Source organism: Carassius auratus, unplaced genomic scaffold (genome assembly GCF_003368295.1).
Source record: "Carassius auratus strain Wakin unplaced genomic scaffold, ASM336829v1 scaf_tig00000254, whole genome shotgun sequence".
Taxonomy (NCBI): domain Eukaryota; kingdom Metazoa; phylum Chordata; class Actinopteri; order Cypriniformes; family Cyprinidae; genus Carassius; species Carassius auratus.
In genome coordinates this window covers 605837-630962 of record NW_020523286.1, presented here as the reverse complement: position 1 = coordinate 630962, position 25126 = coordinate 605837, and the positions used below count along the sequence as shown (strand labels likewise).

The 25126-nt window shown below is 39.2% G+C and overlaps 1 pseudogene; it reads left to right on the top strand.

The window, feature by feature from the left end:
- The first annotated feature begins 448 nt into the window (after positions 1-448).
- LOC113068833 (vacuolar protein sorting-associated protein 13D-like) lies at positions 449-24120 on the top strand (annotated as a pseudogene).
- Positions 24121-25126: the final 1006 nt, after the last annotated feature.

Genomic DNA, 25126 nt, shown 5'->3' with positions numbered 1-25126 from the left:
GCTCACACTTTTGTTATAGTATCTTTTAAATTCCAGTTAAATGTCTATAGTGCTTCTATAATTAACAGTTCATATTTTGGTTGCAATTTTAAAATGATCTCTCTTTGGCTGTTTATTAACAAAATAATAATTCCTGAAGGATCGAGTAGAGGACGCTCAGTCTGCCTCAGATGCTGGGACAACTTCTGGATTCACCCTGGCCTGGCCTCGAATGCATCCCAGAAGCAGATGTGCCATCAAGTCCAGGTCAGCACTTTAATGTGGGGAAACAAATAGGGTGCAGATGATCCCAGCGTGTTGTAAAAAAAAAGAAGCTTTTTTTAATAGTGGACTAATTCTTTAGACCCTTCTGTATATTTTTATTTGCCTGCACTCATGTGGTAACTGACATGCCCTTGTGTTACAGAAGACCATGTGTGTCTGCTGGACTGTATAGCTCTGGGCCGTCATGCCCAAAACAGTCAAGAGCAGTGTGGTCACTAAACGATCCACTGTGAAAATCAATGTGACAGGTAACATCTTTACAATTATCAAGATGAATTTAATATTATATGTGATTGACACAGTTTAACTTTGAGTTCTTCTCATATGTTTTTGCCATTCTCTATATTGAATAAATTGTGATAATGTTAGAAATGTTGAAGATGTTTGAATACATTTTGGTTTGTATATAAAAATATATACACAAAATGTGTATGTACAGTGGGGATCGAAAGTTTGGGCACCCCTTGCAGAATCTGTGAAAATATGAGTAATTTTCAAAAAATAAGAGAGATCATACTAAATGCATGATATTTTTTATTTAGTACTGTCCTGAGTAAGATATTGTACATAAAAGATATTAACATTTAGTCCACAAGACAAAAACATTGCTGAAATTATTAAAATAACCCTACTCAAAAGTTTGGGAACCCTTGGTTCTTAATACTGTGTTCTGTTACCTGATGATCCTCGACTGTCTTTCTGTTTTGTGATGATTGTGCACGAGTCCCTTGTTTGTTCTGAACAGTTAAACTGAGCAGCGTTCTTCAGAAAAATCTTTAAGGTCCTGCAGATTCTTCAGTTTTCCAGCATCTTTACATATTTGAACCCTTTCCAGCAGTGACTTTATTATGATTTTGAGATACATCCTTTCAGACTGAGGACATTTGAGGGAATCAAACACAACTATTAAAAAAGATTCAAACATTCACTGATGCTCCAGAAGGAAACAAGATGCATTAAGAGCTGGGGGGTGAAAACTTTTGGAATTTGAAGATCAAGGTAAATTGTACTTAATTTGTGTACCGGAAAACATACAAGTATCTTCTGTTGCTAACGAAGGGCAGAACTAAATGGAAAAAATATATATTTCAACAAAATAAGACAAATTTGGCCATCTTCATCATGTTCAAAAGTTTTCACCCCCCAGCTCTTAATGCATCTTGTTTCCTTCTGGAGCATCAGTGAATGTTTGAATCTTTTTTAATAGTTGTGTTTGAGGGTTCAAATATGCAAAGATGCTGGAAAACTGAAGAATCTGCAGGACCTTAAAGATTTTTCTGAAGAACGCTGCTCAGTTTAACTGTTCAGAACAAACAAGGGACTCGTGCACAATCATCACAAAACCGAAAGACAGTCGAGGATCATCAGGTAACAGAACACAGTATTAAGAACCAAGGGTTCCCAAACTTTTGAGTAGGGTTATTTTAATAATTTCAGCAATTTGTTTGTCTTGTGGACTAAACGTTAATATCTTTTATGTACAATATCTTACTCAGGACAGTACGAAATAAAAAATATCATGCATTTAGTATGATCTCTCTTATTTTTTGAAAATTACTCATATTTTCACAGATTCTGCAAGGGGTGCCCAAACTTTCGATCCCCATTGTATATATAAAATATACACTTCAGTTAAATGTTTTATGTTTTTAAACGAAGTCTTTTATGCTCCCCAAGGTTGCATTTAATTTAATCAAAAATACAGTAAAACCAGTAATATTTTAAAATCATACAATTAAAAAAATGTGATGGCAATTTCTAAATCTGTAATTGCATTGTCTAATTTCTGTTCTCGTTTTCCCTTCAGGGACAGAGTTTGTGGTCGTTTGGATACCAATGCTTTCATTTCTGAAAGGCACTACTGTACTCACCTACAAGCCTCGACTTCTGGACAATTTAAGATTTAGTTTCCCCCACAGATTCAGTTTCCAGCTCTAGACATCCGTCTTTCCTACAATGATGTGCAGCTTTTCCTGGCAATAGCCAAATCCATTCCAACCACTGGATCCACCGGCCCTTCGGACACTGCCACAGAAGCTGAGAGGTCAGCGTCCACTGCCAGCACAGACACTCCATCCAAATCAAAGGACAGCTTCAGGCAAAAGACAGATGCTTTAATGGGTTTGTTAACTGATAAAAATATATATAGTTTCTATTTAAATATCTCAAAGAGATCTGCGAAGATATGTTTAGTTTTGGGCAAAACTGTCCCTTTATTTAAAAAGCTTTTCAGAAGTTTCTTAAAATATTTTATTTTAGAAGGTCAGCTTAAATGTTTACAGGATCTTGGGTTCAAAAGGGAAGACTGCAGACGGGCACTCATTCACTGTAAAGGTACACCAGTGCACTTATGAATTATGTGATCCATTGTTTATATTTGTGTGTGTGTGTGTTGAATTACAGGTCAGCTGGACTAAGCTGCCACATGGCTATGGATAACGCAGAGAGCATGTCCAGCCAAAGCCGAAAATTAAATTTAAATTTAATTTAATTTATACCTGGATTAATACCTGGAAAGTAGGGATGCACTGCTATTAAAATTCTGCCTAATAGTTATTTTAATGCTATAGCTGATAACCAATACATAATATTAAAACTGAATACTATTTTGTCTAAATCAATCAGGTATATTATAATTTAAGCTAAAGTGAATTTAGGCATTATATCTAATGCTGTGAAAGAATAAATTGATAATAATAAAATGGAGGATAAGAGGATGTAAAATAATTGAGAAAATAAGAAATTTACAGTTTGACACGTTTACCATTTTCTGTTGGACACATTATAACTAATGACACATTTCCATGGAAGACTATATGGGTCATTTTCAAGGATTGAGTTGTGAGCTAATTGTGAACTGTGTGTAAACTGTTCACTGTGTATTTCTGTGTACATTCATGAGCACACACATTTGTGTCTGCCGGTCTGTAGGTTGGGAGCCATTCAGCGAGCCCTGGCCATGTTTCCTGGATTGGCAGCGACAGGCGGCAGCCCGGCTCCATCCTCCTCGCCTGAAGATCGGAGTTTGAGCCAAGCAGAGGCTGGATGTCAACATCACCTCGGTCTTACTGGGTACATAGTCTGGGTCAAACACACTCATAGGCCTCCATGCTTTTCTCTAACTGTTTGCTTCCATATTTATGAGTGGTATGTTCATTTTGACACTCTTCTGCGGCCTGTCGTTCTGACAAACAGAGCAGTACAGCACCACCAAGACTTCGTGGTTAGCAGATTACTGCAAGGAAGACGAGCAGTCGCCACAGTCCTCCGCTGCCCTGTCTTGGATGGGATCATCAGTGGACCCCCCCTCCTTTGGCCAGAGTGAGTAACAGCCGTTTGCTTAACCTGCACATTCTTTCAGCTCTTAAAAAACGATGAACTGCACTGCAACACTGTGCGTTACATATTTGCTTACATTAGAGCTTAATATACCTTATATACCCATAAGGTATATAATATACCATAATATACCCATAATTTTTAAAGCTTAAGTGTCACCGTATGTACATTATTGTTCAAATGTTTGGAGTCTGTAAGATTTTTTTTTTCTCTTATACTCACCACTCAGTTTAGTTACAATAAAAACAGTAATGTTGTGAAATATTATTACAATATAGATTATTTCTATTTAAATATGTTTTACAGTTTGATTCATTCCTGTGACGTCAACGCTTAATTTTCATCAGAAATCATTCTGTTTTGGTGCTCAAAAAACATTAGTATTTTATTATTATTATTATTATCAATATTGAAAACCGTTGCGCTGTTTAATAGTTTTATGGAGACCATTTTTCTGTGTTCTTTGAATAGAGAGATCAAATGAATAGCATTTATTTGTAATACAAATCTTGTTTCAAATGTCTTTACTGTCACTTTTGATCAATTTATCCTCACTAAATGAAAGTATTAATTTCTATTTAAAAACTAATTACTGAGCTCAAACTTTTGAATGGTAGTTTAATTGCAAAGATCCTGATTATCAAACAGGTGTCCCATCTCTGGTCAGACAAACCTGAGAAATCAACCTACAAAGCATTTACTTCTAGTTGTCTCTACATTTAAAGCTAGGATGGTAGGATAGTATTTGAACATCAAAACACTTCACAATCACACACTTTAGACACATTAATGATGGATGGTTTGAAACTGTAAATCCATCAAATAAATGTATTTTAAAATAAGCAAGTTTAAATCAGGGTTTCTTCTGAATATAAACCAAATCTTAATATCATTTTGAATTGGTTGACTAATAATGAGCTGTTTTCAAAGTGTTTGTAAGATAAGACCACAGCATATACTACCATGATGTGTGCGTCTCATTCTACCCTTGTCTTTGGCCGAATGCGTCTCCCCTCTTCCCACAGACACCTCGCATGTATCTATCTCTTCTTTTCTTTTCTCTTCTCCCTAACCCTTTATCTCTGCTGTCAGGTCTTCCTCTTGCCTACCTTAGAAGTAGAAGCTCTACCAGCTTGACTTGTCTCGAGCAGCAGATTCATTCCCAAGGTACAGTTCATAGATGCGCAGCCAGCTATAGAGAAGTCAGAAGATCATATTTGTGTTTGGTGTCATAGAGCTTAGGATAGCCTCGGTCTCTGAGTTCTGGGCTTTTGTTCTCTACCCCCTAACCCCTTATTTACCCCGTCCCTTAACCTACATCCATATATATTATACCTGTTTTGATGCCATACTTTTCTTTAAATCATGCTTTCTTATTACAGAGTTAATGAATGTATTGTGAAATTGTCCTTTACTGATTTCATTTATAGCCTTTCCTTACCATGAAATCTCCATTAATATAAATATGATTTGGGCTTTACTTCAGGGAGGAACATTAAATGTTTATTTCCCAACAAAACATTTTCAAAGTCAGTATTTGATGCATAATATTGATAATCGGCTTTGTTCACAAGCTTAATGAAAGCCTGTGGCTTATTTTATATCCATGCCATTGTTTCAGCAGATATTAAACTCTCCAAGAAGAGGCAACCATTTGTGCCCTATGCCTTATGTAAACATACTGGATGCACTATGTTGTTTGCTACTCTCACTACCACACCAACCAGGTCAGAAGAACGCATATATTTTTCATACAATATTCAGCTGCATTTAATATTTTTTTTAAATACAAGGTGGCTCTGCTGTGTCCACAGAGTGGCGCTGTCTCACAGCAGTAGTGCTGACTCCATGTCTGATGTACATGGGCCTGGGACCGATGATACGCACAACATCAGTGAGTGGAGAGAGGTGCTGCCCGGGGAGGAGATCCCATTTGAGTTTGATGCCCGGGAGAAACCGAGACAACGGTAGAAAACGGTGTCTCTCAGCTTTTAATGTGCTAGCGTTGGACACCATTGTTTATACTTGCTTTCTCATGAGAATTTCAGGCATTTTTTTTTTTCATACAAAGTGACTTATAGATAATAGCTTCATGACAAATTTTCTGGAGAAAACCTGGCTTTAGTGCCATGCTCAGGGGCACAGTTATAATAGAAATGAATAGTAACTAAGGGTTCTCCCGCTCTGGGATTTTTCATAGCTTAGAGGTTATGACTTCTTGATCCCATGCGAAATGATGCAGAAGCTGTGAAGTTACAGAAATCACGGTCCTGCTCCACCAACATTTTATCCTTGAGCAAGGCAGTCATCCAAGTTTGCCCCACATGTTGTGTACTGTCATTTTAGATTGTTAGCCTGAAATTTAGCAAGGTAAGGTATTCAGAAATAGTTTTTGAGTTGAAATAGTTTTGATCAATATGTAGTTTATTGGGTTGTGAAACATATTATATACTATTATATGTATTATTTAATATACATTAATATTATATACTACTACTCAATATCTTGAAAGTAGCTATTATTGTTATATCTTAGTTATCATTATAATTTAGTGTATTTTTTAATTTATTTTCTTTTTTTGTAAAAAAAAATCTTTTACAAGCTTTTGCTTTAAAAAAAAAATAATAATTTAAATTTATGATTTTAGTTTTAGTTCAATTTTAATCTGTAATTTCAGATCTTAAACATTTAGTAAGTAAGTGGCTGAGGTAATATATAACACTGCTATCCGAATGGAGCCAAACTTAAAAGCAAGTTAGCATAAACAATAAGCCATGCACTGTTGAATTATTATCATATTACATATGACCAGAAATATTTAAATGTTTTTACTTGTTTACCACAATTGATTTGCCGTAGTTTGTCCTATAATACCTTATTGGTTGTTCTTTCCTCCTCTTTGCTGCTGATGTGCTCCGAACACAGACGCACCCATGAGCTGAAACTCCATCAGCTGCTGGTGCGTGTTGTAGGCTGGGAGCAGGTGAAGCCAGTGTCCTGGGACAAGGTTGGAGTATTATTCCGCTACGCCGCTCCTGATCGAAACAACCCCTCAAGCACTGTAAGTTTTAATAGGTTGTTATGTGGAGAATGAATGTTTTGACATACATTTAAACCACTAAACTCATTAGTAAATAACAAATGCATTATATTAATGATTCTCTACATGCATTTGAAGTCTTTGACTTCTCTCATGGCTCTTTGAAACTTTTTTTTTCTGCTCTCTCATGTTATCATTTTGAAATACAAAATATTTGAGTAGTTCATGAAAAATGAAAATACTTCATACAAATTTAATGATACTGCTTTTTTTCTAGGTTGGCAGCCTGATTAGCAGAACCGCCATCATACACCCTCATGTATATGTAAGTTCTTGTATCTCCTAACATTATACTGAATTATTCTAGTTTATGTAAACAATCCATAATCTCTGTTCAGTTCTCAGCTTTGCCGCCTGTTCGAGTGGTTTTCTCTATCACTGTGGCGGGCAGTGCATGTAAGGTTGTCACAGTGCAGTCAGCTCTCACAGTGAAGAATCACCTTGAGGTTGCCATGGAAGTGCGTTTACAGAAGATCAAAAGTTGTTCTTCTGTAAAACGCCCATCCATTGGACCTCCGTGGAGCGGCCTGGTGAGGTCAGCAGCAGTAGGAGAGAGTGCCAGTCAGTAGACTTTGGGGAACAACTCCAGCGCAGCTTCAGGTAAAAATAAGCTGACTGGAAAAAGAAAATATGAAAGAATGAACTTTGAATTGTAAACACTTTTGTACTTTTTTAGGTTTTGTGTTGTCATTAAAAAAGAGAACTACTCTGATCAGCAGCCTGCCAAAAGTGTAGCAGGAGGTACAAAACAGATCTACCGCCAACCAGGTCACACCATCTATCTGCTGCCCACCCTGGTGCTGGCCAACCTTCTTCCCTGTGACCTTAACTACTGCATCAAAGGGACTTCGATCAAGGGAACCATGAAACCAGGCAAAGAGGCAGTGCAATTTATCACATATTTAACATAAAAGTTGCTTTACTAATCCAGATTTCTGTTGACATAAAGCATTATGAGTTTTCTATTTGTTCTCAGGTGTGCTCCTGGAGAATTTTCCTATGTGTAAAGAGCTGCTCATCCCTCCCGGTACACAAAACTATGTGGTGCACATGCATTTATATAATGCCAACAAACGGCTGCTCTGTCTGACCATACAGATTGTTCTCTGAGCACATGGAGCATTAAAAATCCTCATCTCTGCTTCTTATTGGCTTGTCAACAAGACTGCTTTCTTAATCGAAACCTTAATCCAACACAACTGTACTGCACCACATCTGTAATATTTCCATTGATTATTGTGTCTGCAGGGCTGCCTCTGATCTTCCGCCAGGATTATGGGAAAACGGATGCCGCTGGGCAGTTTGAGGAGCATGAGTTAGCCAGGAGTTTGAGCACATTGCTCTTTTGCTACACTGACAAAGAGCAACCCAGTATGTGAGTGCAAGAGAAGGGGAAAATCCAATTAATTCTCATAGTGTGTTCCCACCATCCCCAGCCATCAAACGCTTTTCTATGTCTTATTTAATTAGCCTGCATAAATTCCCCCACCATTTTATTCATTTATTATATCATTTATTAATTACTCAGCATAGCAAAAATGTAATTTAACTACATAATTACCCTTTATTCCGCAAAGCTCTCTGAAGTGTTGTCATTTTTTTAACAGGTGCACCATGCGGATTGGTAAAGGGATTCACCCAGATGCTGTTCCAGGGTGGTGCCAAGGTTTCTCTCTGGATGGGGGGAGTGGGGTGAGAGCAGTTAAAGTCATCCAGCATGGTAACAGACCCGGATTCATCTACAATATAGGTAATAAAGAATGCCTATCCTGTTTTAAGATAAGTATCTGTGAAATCCATTTTTTCCCAAATTTCATTTTATTATTAAAATTGTATACATTTTTCTCAAATTTAGGTTTTTCCCTTCTATTTTTATCCAAACTTCATTTTAATGGCTAAATTAAACGTTATTGTCTAAATAACAGCAATTTATTAAAAGTAATATTTAAAAACAATTTTAAGGCCCTATGAATAAAAATATTTTTTGTGATTCCATTTTAATGGTTTGATTACATTTTAATAATCAAACGCATCTCTAAATAATTGATGATAAAAAAAAAAAACTGATTTATTTTTAATTTATTTTTTCAGAAATACTATGCTTTGTGTTTACATTTTTTGGGGTAAATGCATTTTGGTAAATAATTTTTCTGGTAAACATTCCTTGAAAATAATCTTTTAATCATTTAATTTTTAGTAGTAGTAGTAGTCCTGCAATTTAATTCAGTAATATATTTCTGTCACAGTTTCTCTAAGTTAAACCAAACTTTTATTTTGACGGTTGCAGTTTGTATATGATGTGACATTTTTCTCTAAAGAAATGATAAAATGCTCCTGAAGTGACATTCAGAGCAGTTCTAGAAATGGTTTATGTTTTTATGTACTCATATAGTGTGGCAGCGGAGGATGAAAACATGTCAAGCGAGCTTCAGAATGTGTGTAGTAATCAAAATTCACATTAATTCACACGGAGATACGCAGAACATGTGTGATTCATATTTAAATCGTATTTTTGCAGCTTAATATTCACAGACACTAGTCCATAGCATGTTTTGATTTTAGTGTACTGTTCTTTATTTATCTAAAAGTTGTACAAACTGGACTGGATTTTACGATTCCGTCAGCGTTTCGCTCCAACTTGCCACAACACACCTCGCTGGAAATTTCTAGTAATTAAAGACACTGATTAGATGGTTCAGGTGTGTTTGATATCAAACTCTGCAGGACAGTAGCCACCCAGAAGCAGGAGTGGACAACACTGTGCTAAGTTGATGTAATAATATAATGTAATGTCTCATTATAGGAATAAATGTGAGAAAAGGGAAAGGAAATTATCATGACACACACATTGTGACCGTTGCTCCACGATACCTGCTTGACAATCGATCATCTCACAAGTTAGCCTTTTCTCAGCGGGCATTTGTCAGATTTGTTTATCATTGTGCTATGTTTTAGATAGTTCTAATAAAAGACACAGGATAATAACAGATAACGTTTTGTTTGCTTGTAAGGTATTGCAAATCCAGAGGGATATATCTCCACCCTGCCAGGCTCTAGTCTTGTGTTCCACTGGCCCAGAAATGACTACGATCAGCTTCTCAGTGTCCTTCTGGATGTTCCCAACTGCACCTGGTCTGGAGGTTTTGAGGTCAACGAGCCTAAATCCTTCCACATCAACATGAGGTACCCAGTGCTACCAAATATACTCTAGAGATAGTTGAACAGAAAATGACTAAGAGAGGAGTTCTCAATTTCATAAACATTTTCCTGTCATTATGTGTTCCATAGGGACACTTTGGGAAACTGCTTCTTCCTCCGAGCTGAGATTGCTTTGAAACATATCAAATCTCATTCAGTGAGACTGACCAGCAGCCCCCACCCTTCCGTGTAGATAACATCTCTGAGGTAAGTCCTTAGAGGGTACACATTATCAAGTATTGTAAGGCTGTAGAACGGTTCAGAAGATTTGAGAATAAAGAGTATCACTAAGATGGTTGGGAATATGACCTGGCCAGGAACTCAGGTCACCAACGGCAATCAAAGTTTAATTTGTCAAAACACATGAATAAGAATGCAGTGATAACCAAAATCTCAACCTATATCATATAAGATATTGTGGTGTGCCTCTTTCATTTCAGAAACTTGCTTTTGCTTAAGGGTTCTGCTTGTGCCTCTGACTTAAAATAAAAATATTGTTCAGAAAATATTTCCTTTCAGTGTTCAATTCTGGACACCACAACATGTATGATTAGGCATGAAGCACATTCTTCTTAAAAAGGTGTACTTGGAGTTTAATTGAGTATCTGCAGGTGTGCACATTTTCCCTCACCTTCTTCCGACCCCTTAGCCAGATTTCCCGTCATTTGATCTGCTGGTGGTTTTAAATTTACTGAGCGAGACACCATTCTAGCCATTATAAAAGGTGGATATAAAGCTTTTGTCACACAAAATAGCTCTTTTACTCCCTCTGGCATGACTTAAGCAATCGATTCATCCATCAGGCATTGAATTCTCACAGCTCTGCGTCCGGTGGTTTTTCTGTCTCACTGCTGCACTTACATCAAAAACAGGTATTTTTTTGATCTGCTAATGATTATTTTGGGGTAGACATTTAGCTGCTTCTTTGGTGTGGGTTTTAATATTAAACAACAAAATGTTGGTTGATGCTGGGATTAGACATTCTCAGTGGTTTATCTTGGGTAGTTTTGGGTGTTTCAGATCTTTCATCATCAAACATCAATCTAGGCTACCCAGTTGAGGATCATCAAACTCCTGTTTAAGCTCTGGCAGCAATATCACACAAATCCCCTCCAGAGCCTACATCCAGAAGATAGAAATATCCTACATGTAATTGCAAGCACCTTGCTTTACTGTCACTGTCAATATGTGCTTCTCCACTCATTGGCCTACTCTTAAAGCGCTGTGAGCTCCTGCCTTATTCCAGCATCTTCTTTGTTGTCTCTTACAACACTAAGGTCCAACGATTGTCTTGGCAGCATTTTGAGAGAAATTCAGTTGTTTTCCCAAGCTCCATTGTCAACTTCCATTTCTACCATGTTATTTGTTTTATTCAAGCTGGTGGATAGCTTTGAGAAGTTTGTACCAGCTTATCGTTGCATTTGCACATTATCTCTGCAGGCTTCACCATAATAGATCTCCTCTTTACTTCAGGTGCCTATCCAGTTCTGGCAACATGGAGTGGCTGATATCAGGCTACACACAGAGGTAAAACCTGGGGCAGTTCTGGACTATGCCTGCGACAAACCCATTCTTCAACCCTCCATCACCCTGACTGTGAAGGGAGCTGGATCTTCACAGTTAACTGCTGACATGAACTTCTTCAGAGAATACAACAAGCTCTACTATGAGAACTCCATCTACATTGCTGCATCCTTCACATTCTCAGAGTGGGTTATCAACCTCTAAACTTCCAAAAAGCTCACTAGTCTTTGAAACTGACCAATATCAAGCAAAAAAAACTTTCCACTGGCCGTCGCACTTGCGTATTACGTATGTTTGTAAAAAGAAGTAAATATTCACTTGATTTGATAACAGAGATGCTGGAAAGAGGCCAGTGGGGAAGAAACGGGAGGTCAGCTGTGCTGAACTGGTGCTAGATGTGGAGACGAAAACACAAAAGAGTCATCCTAAAGGAAAAGGTCTGCTTATGTCTTTCCGAAGCCATCTGTCTGCCAGTTTCTCATTGTAGTTTGTTCTCAGATGTTCTCACACTTTTTTATCTGTTTAGGAGCCTGGAAAGCGCTCCCAGCTTTGGCGGATGATGGGAACGGGAATACTCTGTCATGACAGCTCATCTCCATCAAAGGGGAAACCTTCTCAGCCTCGACCCCTCAGTTCATCTTTAGTGCTTGACGTTTCTGGACTGGCTGCAGTGACAGACAACAGGTTACCTAACTGCTTCATAGTGCAACAAAGGATAACTTGTGCTGTCTTATTTTAAGCTTTTTCTTGTCCATGTAGAGGGTAAACATTACTATGGTGTGCTGGTGTCAAATTTCACATATCTTGTATTTATTTTTAAGCTATGAGCCTCTGATGTTGAGAAGGCCAGACAGCCGCCGCAGCACCATCCAGACATGGCACTCCAGCTCTGGCATGTTGACCTGTGGTCTACCCAGAGTAGTCGTCCAGGTCTGTCCTTCTTTAATCTTATTTTTTTGCCCCTCAATGGCTATTTTCAGTATTAAACAATCTGTGGCTCTTTAAAAAGCTGTTTGTGATGTTTTAGGTAAGAGGGGGAGTGCAAGTAAGACACCCCGTTGTTATTAGGGGAAGACACTTTCATTGTTATTGAAGGATGTGGTTGGGGTAGCATGCCATATGAAACCTTATGAAATGGAATCGGTTCCTGTCTTTCTTTCACACTTTCTAATATAATAAGAAGGTGCATACCTCATTTCAGATCAGTGACTTCAACCAACGGCGCATGAATAGACCCTCTCCAAGCATGGAGGAAGACCAGAATAAAGAGAGCGCTCAGAAGAAAGTTCCTGAGGAGGAGCTTGAGGTACAAACTATGTTTCTGATGTATAATTTTACCTTGACTGTTTCTAGTGAAAATAGAATTCACTAGAAAATAGAATTAGCACAGTTCAAAAATATTGAACTTGGAAGTTATAATGCCCTAATTCCTTGGAAGTTAAGATGCCCTAAGTGGGCCTGTCACTGGTGAATAAGCTTCCTGAAGAGCTCGTTTTTGCCACCCTGTCTGACATTGATGTGCACTTCATCCGTACCACTACCAGCCAGGTGCTGGCACTTACAGTGAAAGACATTGAGGTAAGCGGCCACAGACCAAAACATACTTCTTCAATGTGTGAGAATTTCTCACTCTAGATTAGGAAAGGGTCAAGATGGTGGACTGTTTAGTAAGACTGACTATCAACATGTTCTGCTCATCTACCATATTTTTGACCATCAGCAAAGCAAATTGATGGCTGTTAATACAAAAAACATCAACATTTAATGTTTGATTCATACCAGGTCCCAGAAAATGTTTATGGATCTCTGTCAGTAGATTAAGTATCTAACATTTGTGGACATTTATGTATATATTTAATGTGCAGTCAATGTCTTTATACTGCCATTTCTTGTACCATAGGCACTACATACAAGGATGGATTGTGGGTGTGTTGACTTAGCAGCTTTCAATAAAGTTCTGACAGACATGTCTTTATTTTCTCATCTATTCCAGTTGGACAACCAACTCCTGGGCACCACTCAACCTGTTATGCTGTGTGTGACTCCAAGCTCCATTGAAAGTTCTGGAGTGGACTCAGGACCTGCTTTGCAGGTCAACTCTGTTAAAGTACCCAGCAGTCTTATGCTCACAGATCTTTATAAGGTGAAAACAACTTATGGACACACTTTGTCTCCAAAAAAAATGCTTCAGGCATATCTATATATCTTCTATTGTCTACAGGAGTTTGATTATAGATTTTACTTTCTGCCTTACAGCATCTGACGGTCACAGCCCGCCCCTATACTGTCGTCATTGAGGAGAAGCTCCTAATGAAACTGCTCATATTCTTTGGCTATGGTCAGGCAGAGGGAGGTGTGTAGTGGGTTACCCTCTGATGTGCGGTATGGGGAATGCAGCTTATGATTATCTGCTAAGTACATGATTTTGTGTTTCAGAGGTGGAGAAGCAGGATGAGAACCTTTATGAGCAAACCAATGAAGATGCAGGAACTCAAAAGCGCTACTATTTTGAGAACTCAGGTCAAGCTGAGTGTCTTCATCTCTCTCAAGTTACCCCCCTGACCTGAAGGTACAAGAGCCACAGTAGAATCAGCTGGAGTACTGTCAGTTCTTCACTGGATGCAGTTCTGTTGTATGAAGTTTATGAAATGGTCTGGAGCATAATCAAATGTTGTTCTGCACAGGCTTTGAAGGGAACCCTTGGGTTCCCACTCATTCAGTTTGAAGATGCAATCATTAACATGAAACCCTACACTCGAGTCCATCCTTATGAGACGCAGGAGATGATCATCAGTGAAATCCTCAAGCACTTCAGAGGTCTAAAACATTCTTCATTCTGATTTGTTTTATTTACATTAGATTTTTACGCTATATGTTACGGTATAATTTCTCAACGGTTGCATCACCACTGTGTGATTTCATTAGCTTTTGGTCTTACATCTATTTTCTTTGTTCATTTATTAGTATTTTTTTGTAGGAACTAATCAGTCCGGCAGCTCAGATCCTGGGTTCGGTGGACTTCCTGGGTAACCCCATGGACCTACTGAATGATGTTACTGAGGGTATGAATGAACTTATCAAGTATGGCAACGCTGGAGGGCTCATCCGCAGTGTTACACATGGGGTTTCCAATTCTGCTGCCAAGGTATCAAAAGTTCACATTCTTACCGTCGTCTTCACCAGTCTGTCTGGCAATGCATGATTCTCAATTACTGAAATATTTCACAGGGTTGTTTTGCCATATTATTCCCAAATGTATGATATATAATAAATTCTGTCTGTTCAGCTGCAAAAGTACCAGAGCAGTAAACAAAAGACAGGGCTTCACTGGGTGCAAGGCCAAGTCATAATGAGAAAAAACAAGAGAACGAATTGTCCTCTGTGATCTGGTCGGTTCAAATGTAAATTAGAAGCTGAAGTTGTTTATTTCTCAGCCTTCTTATTGAATATGTTTTTGAAGAGCCGTCCAAGCAGTCTGTCTGAAAAGGAACACTAGAACATGCCACATGTTGTCATTTGACGATTTCCAGGAAAAGAATAAGAACAGCATTAAAAGGTCATCTGCGCATGATCGTCACCAGCAAAGCAATCTGACCTGATTTTCATCCTAATATGCAACGGAGAGGTGAAGGTTCAGCAAGTTTATTAGTTTTGGTCTCCTTGTGTAAACAGGCAGGTTTCTGCATGTTTACAGAATCAGGGAATACAAGCGTTTAATACTTTAGTCAGCAAAAAAGTTGAAAATCAGACCTGGAACATTCTCATGTACGTTGTAAGTTTGTGAGGCTCTTGGTGTTGAGCTTGAGCAGATGGACTCTGATTAATGAGCTTAAAAAGCTAATTTGCTCATGGCACTTGTGTATGAATATGTATACTCATGGGGCTACAGTTGTGTGTGGTCAGACCTGAGCCTACACTTCATGTCCTGCAGCCAGCTCTCAGCATGTCTGTCTGACAGTCCATTGCGCCACGTCCTTCATTGGCAGCCAGCTCACTGTCAGACAGGGCTTTGTGTGCTTTTCCCTCTGTCTGCTCCCTCTGTGCTCTCATTTACTTTCCTTCCAGCCACACTGGCCAAGCTCATGCCAAAAGTACTCATAGAATGGGACAACACTAGGTCTCAATCAGCAATCTTTCACATTCACACTCAACCCTTTCTAAATAAACTTTGCTGCTGTTTTTTAATCAAAGGTGAGTTGGTTTAAATATGCTCATCAAACTACTACAGTAATTTCAGGTGATGTTTGAAAATAGACTTTGGAGCAAATTGGATTATGAAAATACGTTGGAGCAACAGTCCATTTCTTTGACTTCAGCTCATCTATCGTTGTAGTATCTTTTAATGTATTTGTAAATAACCCACTGGACTGCTGAAGAAATGCTTAGGTTAACCAAAGAAAAATAAAATCCTCTCTACGTTGGCTGCTTTTTTGACATTAACTCAATTTCAAAAGTATAAACACATTATTACTCCCACTGGAGAACATCCAACATCTTGAATAAAAATGCTTTGCCAAAATCATCCACCAACTGTATAAGGCTCCATGTCATGCTGCTTGGGGTGGAAAAACTTTAATGAAAGGCATTTGAAAGCTTTGGTTTGATCAAGTGCCTGGAAAGCTTGAGGTTTATTGTATTTTGCAAAGATTACCATTAGTTTTTCTAACTTGTGTCAGTGGCCACCCAGAATTTATTTTGGAACATGTGCAGTCCTCAATAATTCTCTGTTGTTAGTTTTACCTTTATGGGGGCCTGGACTTTTCTTAATAGGCATTTTAGCTAAGGCACGCTCTGTTGACTGCAATATGCCTCTGCCTTTGACATTTTCCAGTGTGTTTTTATTTTTATTTTTTATAATGCCTATAAAAATTTGAATTCATATTCAGCAATGTCTTCAGCAAAGCGTCAAGCTAATTTTCATGTTTCAAAGCAACTCTCACTGTGAACAGGATTTACCTTCTGTTTATTAGTTTGTAAATTTTTTCTCATCCGTCAGACTTTATGATGATCTCACCGTGGTTTTCATTCCTTAACATCTTCTTTCTCACATGCAGACACACTGACTGAAACACATTCTTGCACACCTCTAGGGGCCCTGCTTTGAGATAGGATGGTCTAATGGCTCAAGCAGAGGTGGTGTGAGGGGCCATAAACTTGAAAGTGTTTTGATCCTCCTCTCCCTCCCGCAAACTCATATCTGGTAAATGTATTGGTATAATTTCACAGCCAAGCCTTTTTATTTATTTATTTTTTTTTTAAAAGGAAGAGAGTAAGAGAGGGAGGCAGAAGAGGAGGAGGAGCAGAGAATCTGAGCTGGCCTTCAGATGAACTCACCCGGGACTTTGCTTGGAGGGGTCATTCCAAGTTCATGCCTGGCGTTCGCTTGAGTTCTGCAGAATGTGCCTGTGTTTATAAAGTGCTCCGGCTGCAGTAGGGAGCTCACTGGGCCTGTAACACAAACTCCCTTCCAGGAGGCACCTAAGGGGGGCCACACTGGGCAAAGTCAGGTCAACTGTGCCAAGAGGGGGAAGCGCTACCCCATTAGACAAATTACAGCCTGATATATTTGACAGCTGGATGAGATGGTGTGTAAAATCAATTATCTGTAAAATCTGTGTGTATCCTCATAGCTCAGCAATGGAAGTGTTTGAGAACAATGGTGGTTGCCCAGAAAATGGCTGTAAGATATTAGAAATAAATATGTTTCATGGACTCATTTCATGATTTTCATTTATTTTGTATGACTGTAGTCTATTGTAAAAAACAGTTGTAGTACTACATGAACTTTTGGAGAACATGAAATGGGAACCACAATAAGTCATGGATGTGTCCATGTAAAGAAGACAGTCCACTCCTTAAGGTTACTGCAGGCAGTTGACTCCTTAGGGTCACTGTGGGAGGTTTCCACTAACTGAAAAGGCCAGTGTCAGCAACTTTTCCAATGGCTGACATTATAAACCCAGGACACACCAAGCCGACTACAAAGAACTAGCGGCAGCAAAAGCCAACGGTGCTGTCACCTTGCTTTGGCTGCGTCTGGACCAAAAATCGGTGCTTGAACACACACAGAATACATCCGAGTGCAAACTAGCATGTGCCTTCTGCTCCTACATATAGAAATAAACCTTCTATATCAGCATGTATCAGTAGTCTGTATTTGGTATTCAAAGGAATATATGAGAACTAGCAGGACAGACGTTGGCCAATGGCTGATGTATCTCATACCACATGTGGTTTGTACTGAATTGTTTGCTTGTTGGTACAGTAAACTTAATATTGCATAATTATTGTATTGTCTTATATTTAGATTGTGGTTTCGTTATTAATTTAAGTGATAATAGTCTATCCAGTATGAGAACTCTCTGTGCAGTTTGCAGGTACCTTATCAAATGGATTGGGCAAGAAAATGGACAATGGACATCAGACTAAAGGATGTTGAGCATTCGCTATCATGGAACAACCAGCGGAGAGCACCTAGTGGCAGGGATTCATGGTCTTGCTCTAGGTACATCAAAATATTTGCATTTTAAATGCTCAATATTCATGCACTTTGTTGTACCATGATTTGTCCACTCATATCAAACTAACCCAACTTGTGGTTTGACACTCAATGCTGTGTAGGCATCATTGGCGGTCTGACCAGTGTGATAACCTCAACAGTGAAGGGGGTGAAGACTGAGGGGGGTGTCAGTGGATTTTTCTCTGGTCTGGGGAAGGGACTGGTCGGTACAGTGACAAAACCTGTGGGAGGAGCCCTGGATTTTGCCTCAGAAACAGCACAAACTGTCCGAGACATGGCCAGCTTAAGCAACAGGTATTTTTTTCTCAACCATTTATTCAGGTTATTTATTTCTATTATGAAAGAGGATGACAGAAATATTTAGATGAATGCCTTATCCTTGGACTTCTGCATGGCCCTTTTCCAACTACAGGGTGCCAGAGCTTGTCCCCAAGCTGGAATAGAAAACAGCATAATTTCTTTTTTTTTTAAAAAAGCAGCAAATCATTTTGGCAAGAGTGATGAAAAACAAGACTAATGTCACATTGCACAGTGGCTCCCATCACTTAATTTTCAATGTCTGCCTAAAACTATTAAAATGTTGGAATTTATTAATATAATTGGTTTTTGTTATATCTTATAAACATTAAATCACATGCAGCTTGTAATTGCATTAAATTACTTAAAACTACTAATATTAGAACTGGTAAAAAAGACCATAATGCAGCATGTTTGTAGTCATGCAGTCAGTGGAGTAAATCACCATTTCATTAGATAAGGGGTATCAATGGTTCAATGTTTATAGCTCCTACAACTTTGCAGAGCCTTTGTGACCTCTCTGTTGATGTGCCCATAAATCCCACCTGTCTTTTGATGAGTTTAGCTTGTGGCAATCCAAGCTCTACACTAATGAACACCTGCTAATGATCCAAAGCACAGTCCAAAACTGTTCAGAAAAACTTGCCTACTGTTTTAAGAGCAGCCTTCAGGGTCTCACCTTAACTTCATCCTCTAAAGCCAGCAGCTCTACCTGAGGTTTTATGAGGGGGCCCAGAAGCAGGTCATATTACACAGTCTGTCTGGTATGTAAAGCCATTTGTTCTTCATTTGCCTATGTATATGTGCAGCAAAGAGTGTTTGTGGTTTTACTGCTCCAACTGGAGGAGGAATGAGTTTCCGGTCTTCTCACCATTCCCCTTGAATGGAGAGAGGCTGTGTGTGTCTGTGTGTGTGTGTGGAAAAGGGACCTGCTGGTGAACTGTGCAGTGAAGAGCTGGGGGAGTTTAAGGGAGAGGCATTTGGAGCGTGCCTGCCACAGTGCGGCCAAGAGTTCAGCCAGAGTTCACACAGAAAATCTGCAGGAATCGTGGGTCTCAGCAGACACGGTCTGACCCAGCTATTACATGTTCTCAATAACAGATTCTCAGGTAGCACTTCTGCAACGAATCTTCACATGTGCTCTCTCTTCAAGGATCAATTTCTATGCATCAACAACCGGCCATGGTGATTCCCAGTTGAGCTTTCTTCCCTTCCTTCCTGAAACTTTCATGATATTTCCCACATTTTGCACGCTCTTTTACAAACACTTGTCAGTAGTGTCAAACACTTGACTGTAGTGACAATGAAGTGATGCTTGTCTATAATATGTATATACATAACCTCTAAGATTGCAAACAGGAAATAAACAAGTAAATGAGAAGCAGACTGTAGCAAGGTCAGGCATAGTGGAAGTGTCCGCACAATTCTTTTTGCTCTCCTGCCCTGCTAGTGAACTCAGCCTCCCACATCAGTTCCCCGGACCCCAGATATCCCCCCACCCCTCGCTCGCACAAGCACACACACACACACATAACATACACCATTCCCAACTGCACTATGCAATCCAGGCAGGCTTCCAAAGGCAGCTCAATTACAATTTCAAAACAAAGGCAAAGAAGTGCTGGGGGTTGGCCTGGGGCAGCAGTAGGGGCTCAGACTTTGACTGAATAAGCACCCTGTTCCCCACCTTTAGCTGTCAGTTCAGTTTAGAAAAGCATGCATTTTCTATTACCCCAAGCTTTATTAAAGAAAGTCCCTCATGTGGTTTGCCTCTTGATGTGCATTTGAATGTCACCTTTGGCAAACACATCAAGAAGAACCTTTCTGCCTTCACTGAAGTTAGGCAAACCTCAAATTCCTCCTCTGTAAAAGATGGCCGTACTTGTTCTGTGGCATTTAATTGAGACAACGGAAAACAACTGTGGTTTTTCTCACTGTTGTAAAAAAGGAATATGCATTTCTGGTAATCTAACAGTACCTGCTAATTCTAACTGGTTTTGGAATCAGCATACTAAATACAACTTGATTACACAGTTGACCCACAGCTGACCCTGTAAACCAAAGATAAGATTAGAAAAATAAACAATATTAGTCAGCCAAGCCTGAAACATACCAGATCAGAAAATGTGATGTCTCACCACAAGTCAAGTGTGTGTATATTTTAGTCAGACATTTGCATGGTAAGACGATCACACCTCGATAATGTGATTGTAACTCGACTTCGTACAGCACGTATACACTTTAATCTGATCCTGGACAGCCAGTGACAAGAGATGGTGGCCTAATTTGCCTAAATTCCATCAGGCACACTTTTACTGGCTAGGTCAGTGGAGAACCAAGTTAAACACCTACATACAGCAGCCTTCCACATCACGCCCACCCTCAACCCATTTAGCTCATGATCTTTCTCGGAAAGAAGCAAGAAGTAAGAGCTGTTTGTTTGCACCCATTGACGGCTGACTGGCTGGGCTCCAAGCCCCGTGCCTGACCTAGAGTTGAACCCTATTGTTCCTAGCCCACAATCGGGTGCGGGGCATTGTGCTTGATCGCCTCCAGAGTGGAGGGAGCGGCTGGAGAGAGAGAGAGAGAAAGAGAGGTTAAGAGTCTCTGTGGGTCTGTTACAGTCCTGTCAAATACAGGGCCAGATCTCATGACTTACGGTTATGATTATAAACCGTGGCTTGCTGTTAAAAAGAGAGCCAAGTCCATGTGGAAGTTCTGGCTTTTCTAAGGAAAAAACAACACCACTTTCTCCTAAATATGTCATAATGAAGTAACCAGTGGCTTTGGAATATTTGATTTGGTTGCAAGTGCTAAAATGTGCCAGGGTGCTGCTGTTTTTCTTTGCATGACATCAGCAGAGTTTATAGCAAGTTCAATGAGTCACTTAGTTTTTGTTTTCAAACGAGAAACTTGAGACTTAATGTGAAATGCAATTGGGCTTGCAAATGTGACCAACTTCGAGACTTCATGTTTGTCCATCCTTGGTTATCAGCTCTTCTCAGTGACTTACATTTTGAGTTCTTGATGAACAGAGGCAGCTGCATTCACCCAGACTTCAGTTTAAACAGAACAGAGAAATGCAGTACACTGCCGTCTTTGTGAATCAACTGGAAACCATCAGCTCTAATCAAATGTCTGCTGGCCCAGATTCAAGCCAGATGTAGGAATTCCACTTGGCCCACCAGTGGCAGTTGAAAAGAAGAGAGCGGTTGTTTGCAGGAGAAGCAAGACCCAAGCTTTGCATTGGCACTGCAGGCTGCTGGCTAGTCCCCTTCAGCTTTGGCCAGGGCCACCAGAACTCTGGAGCTATCATGCTCTTGACCATCGATTGAACTACACGCCTATAACCAACACAGTGTGCTTGACTGTGTAACAGAGTTGAATGACATGATATGTTGGCAGGATATCACCTTAACAGGCATAGCAGGAGTCGGAGTATGAGGGTTTCTTGGATTGTGCCACAACAGGTGTTATTTCAAGAGACTCAGTTGAGCTCTTTAACGGGAAATGGGGGGGAAAGAGGAAAAAAGGTCCAGTCTTTCCAGTAAAAAGGTGCTTCATTCCAACTTGGATTCCCTAATGTTAACCCTCTTAAGGCTGTTGGTTTTGTAAGTAATGATCCTTGTGTGTTTTGTGTGCGTATTTTAGGCTGAGCGCGTAGCGAGTAAGGAAGCCGCGCTGCTGTAAGGGCCCTCAGGGGCTGCTGCCTCGGTTCTCCTCCATACAAGCAGATGGACAAGAACAGCTCTTTCACTTAACGGACAATATCCACTCTGAATAGTGAGTACCTTGTCTGATGGTAATGCCAGGATAAGTGGTTCGGCAAAATTCTCCTGTTCCTAAATATAGGATTTCAAACCAACTAAAAATTAGAAGCACATTTTCTAGATCTTTTCTAGTTCAAGAATCCCAAACTTGTAGGTACATCATTTTTGGTTATTGGTTGGAAGCATCAGGGCTTGTTTCTGTGTTCGAAGTGAGACAGAAAAGACATTTATCACCAAAGAGACTAATCCATCTAGATCAGCAGACCCCCTGTTGGCCCACATGACCTCTCTCCTCAGAGGTGCCACCCAGGCCATTAGTCTTCTCAGCTGCAGCCTGCACACTTTCGTCCTTTCTTCCTTCTCACACATGCTAACCACCTTAATATTGCCTGCTTAATTTCATTGTACTAATCTTCTTTTCTCTGCATGTAATCTATGCATTAAATAGCATGCTTGACTTAATACTTTTTCATTTACGGCAGAGTTAATCATTTTTTACAGATTTGCACCAGAATCTCGGAGTGAATTTGGTCCGAATTGAATCATAGTATATCTGCTTTCTATTTTATGCAATTTAAATTGAATTAACCTACATTTTGCCAGGGAATAACACCATTTCTGTTCTTTATAAAGCAATGATGTAACAACCATTCATATGCCCGTTTTCTTCCGCAGTTTCATTGCAGTGGAACCTATAGACACATATTGCTGATCTCCTCCAAAGTGGTATATTTCCTCAAGCAATCTTTTTAGAGGTCAAATATGATGATCTCTATCATTGTCTGGTGTCCAAGGACCATGGGAAAGTATATGTACAGCTTACTAAAAAAGCAGAAAGCACCAGCAGTGGAGTGGCCATTCCAGGTCCATCACGCCAGAAACCTATGGTAAGAGACGTATCCCTCCACATATATGTAATACTTTTGAACTGTAAACCTTTTCACTGGTAGTTTAAAATATTGTAGCTGTCCCCCCATAATTGAGCTTATTGTGATCTCTAACATGAGATGGGCGGTGCCATGTATGTTCGCGCTGCATGTCTAATTTGTGTTATGTGTCTTCATGTGTGTTTTTGGTAACTTACAGTGACTGACTCATCAGTTTTCCACCAGAGTCGCTTCCGTCAGTTTTGTCTTCTGCACACAATTCAGTGCTCCGCTCTCCACCCAAATTTAAAAGCTGCTGTTGCTTAATGAAGATTTGACGAAAGTACTCATGGCTCAGTTGGATTATTGTCATGTCAGATAGTGATGAGACTTTCAGTTTTATGGACGTCGCCATTTTTGATTTTACTTTGGTCACTGGTAAGGAATATGGGCTGGACTCACTGATCTATAATAGAGTATTATAGATCAGTGGCTTGACTCCCGTTGCTCGTTCATACAGACAGTATTCTAAACACAACTGTAAGCTGCTCTATGAATGGAAAATTTTGATACTCACACCTGTAAAGAAATTGTGGTCGTCAATCCCAAAAACGAACAGTGTGACCGTAGCCTGTGTGTATAATAAAATATGCCTGCAAATGATATTTGAGTTGAATGTTATTGATGCTTCCATAGATATCCATGTGTATTTTACAAAGTCTAAATGTATCGTTTTACTAGTACTTATGTGTATTTAAATGTCTGAAACCTAAAATAAACATGTGGATAAAACACTGCGATTATACGAGAAGTGCCGAGCGCGTCTCAGCGCCAGCCAAAGCGGGAAAGCAATTTGAATTTGGCAGTTACGTGACATCACTGAATGTTCTAAATCCTATATGTGGGACTGCATTTAGCAAATATTAGCAAATATTTACCAAAAAAACTGCACAAAATCAATAAAAATTACTAAATGGTGCATTATTTATGTTTGGGGATTGAATGTCCAGCAGTGATGATATACCATTAATGTAATGTATAAAAATACGTAATAGATGATTTTGGTGAGACACTTGTCATCTCTTTGCTAACTCCATTCCAAATATCATTTGTTGTTTGTCCATAGGTCCATGTGAAAAGTGAGAGCCTTGCCATCAAGATTTCACTATGAACTATTACTATGAACAGCAGCTCATGCTGCCTCCCAGTGAGAATGACGATAGCTTATTATTAGACTCTTAGTCTTAACTATACTGACCTGCAGGGTAGAAGGTGTTTCTTGCTAATTTTTAACAGCTACTTCCTTTTCTTCCGTTTCTGTGGAAGGACAGTAATAAATCAGCAGAATGTGATAACCCACTTAAGCCAGTGTATGGGACATGCTCACAGCATGTGGTTTGTTCAGTGATGTGAACTTGTCTAGAGGGGCTGTTGTAAGCTCCCGCAAGCACAGATTTAACTTGAACATATGCAAGTATTTTAAGTTCTTTGCCAACCTTAAAATTATAAGTAAATTAGTTTTTTACGATTGGTAAAATAACTGGTGTTTGTCGCTAGATGTCCACTGCTATTCTGACACTACATTTTTTTGTATAGATCCTCTAAAGGCACAAACCAATAGGACTATATCTGCCATGTATAAATAATGTTGAAAATAAGAATATGGTATGAAATTAATCATGGGTTTCTGTATAAAAACTGCCTTTAAGACAAAGTTCATTTTGCTCTGAATATGTGAGTGATTGGAGGTTGATTGAATGATTGAATTGCACTGACACAAATGTAGGAAACTTAAGCTGCTCTCACCATTCCCTGGTGAGCCAACATTAACACAAACACAGCACAGAGAATGAGTGTTGTAAATACTGTCATTGCATTTTTCACTTTTCCACATGCAGTCCACCCACAAAACATCTGTCTGATGTTTGTCTTCTCCCAGTTTCTTATTTTCTTGTCTTTTATATATTCACCGTAATGAAGGTAATGAAAAATATGAATGGAAAATTTGACATTTAGTTTCTAACTATAAATATAAAATAATATTGTTCTGTAGCACATAAAATAATGATTCTCTGCCTTTTTGTGCGTACAATCAAAATGAAGATGTCATATCACAGAGACAATAATCTACTGTACTTAATTTTTCCCCATCTCAAACACTTATTTTACTCGCTGTTTCAAATTGAACAGTATCAAGTAATTCACAAGTTTCACTGAATGAAGCTATTAATTTTAAGTTGTTACAAGT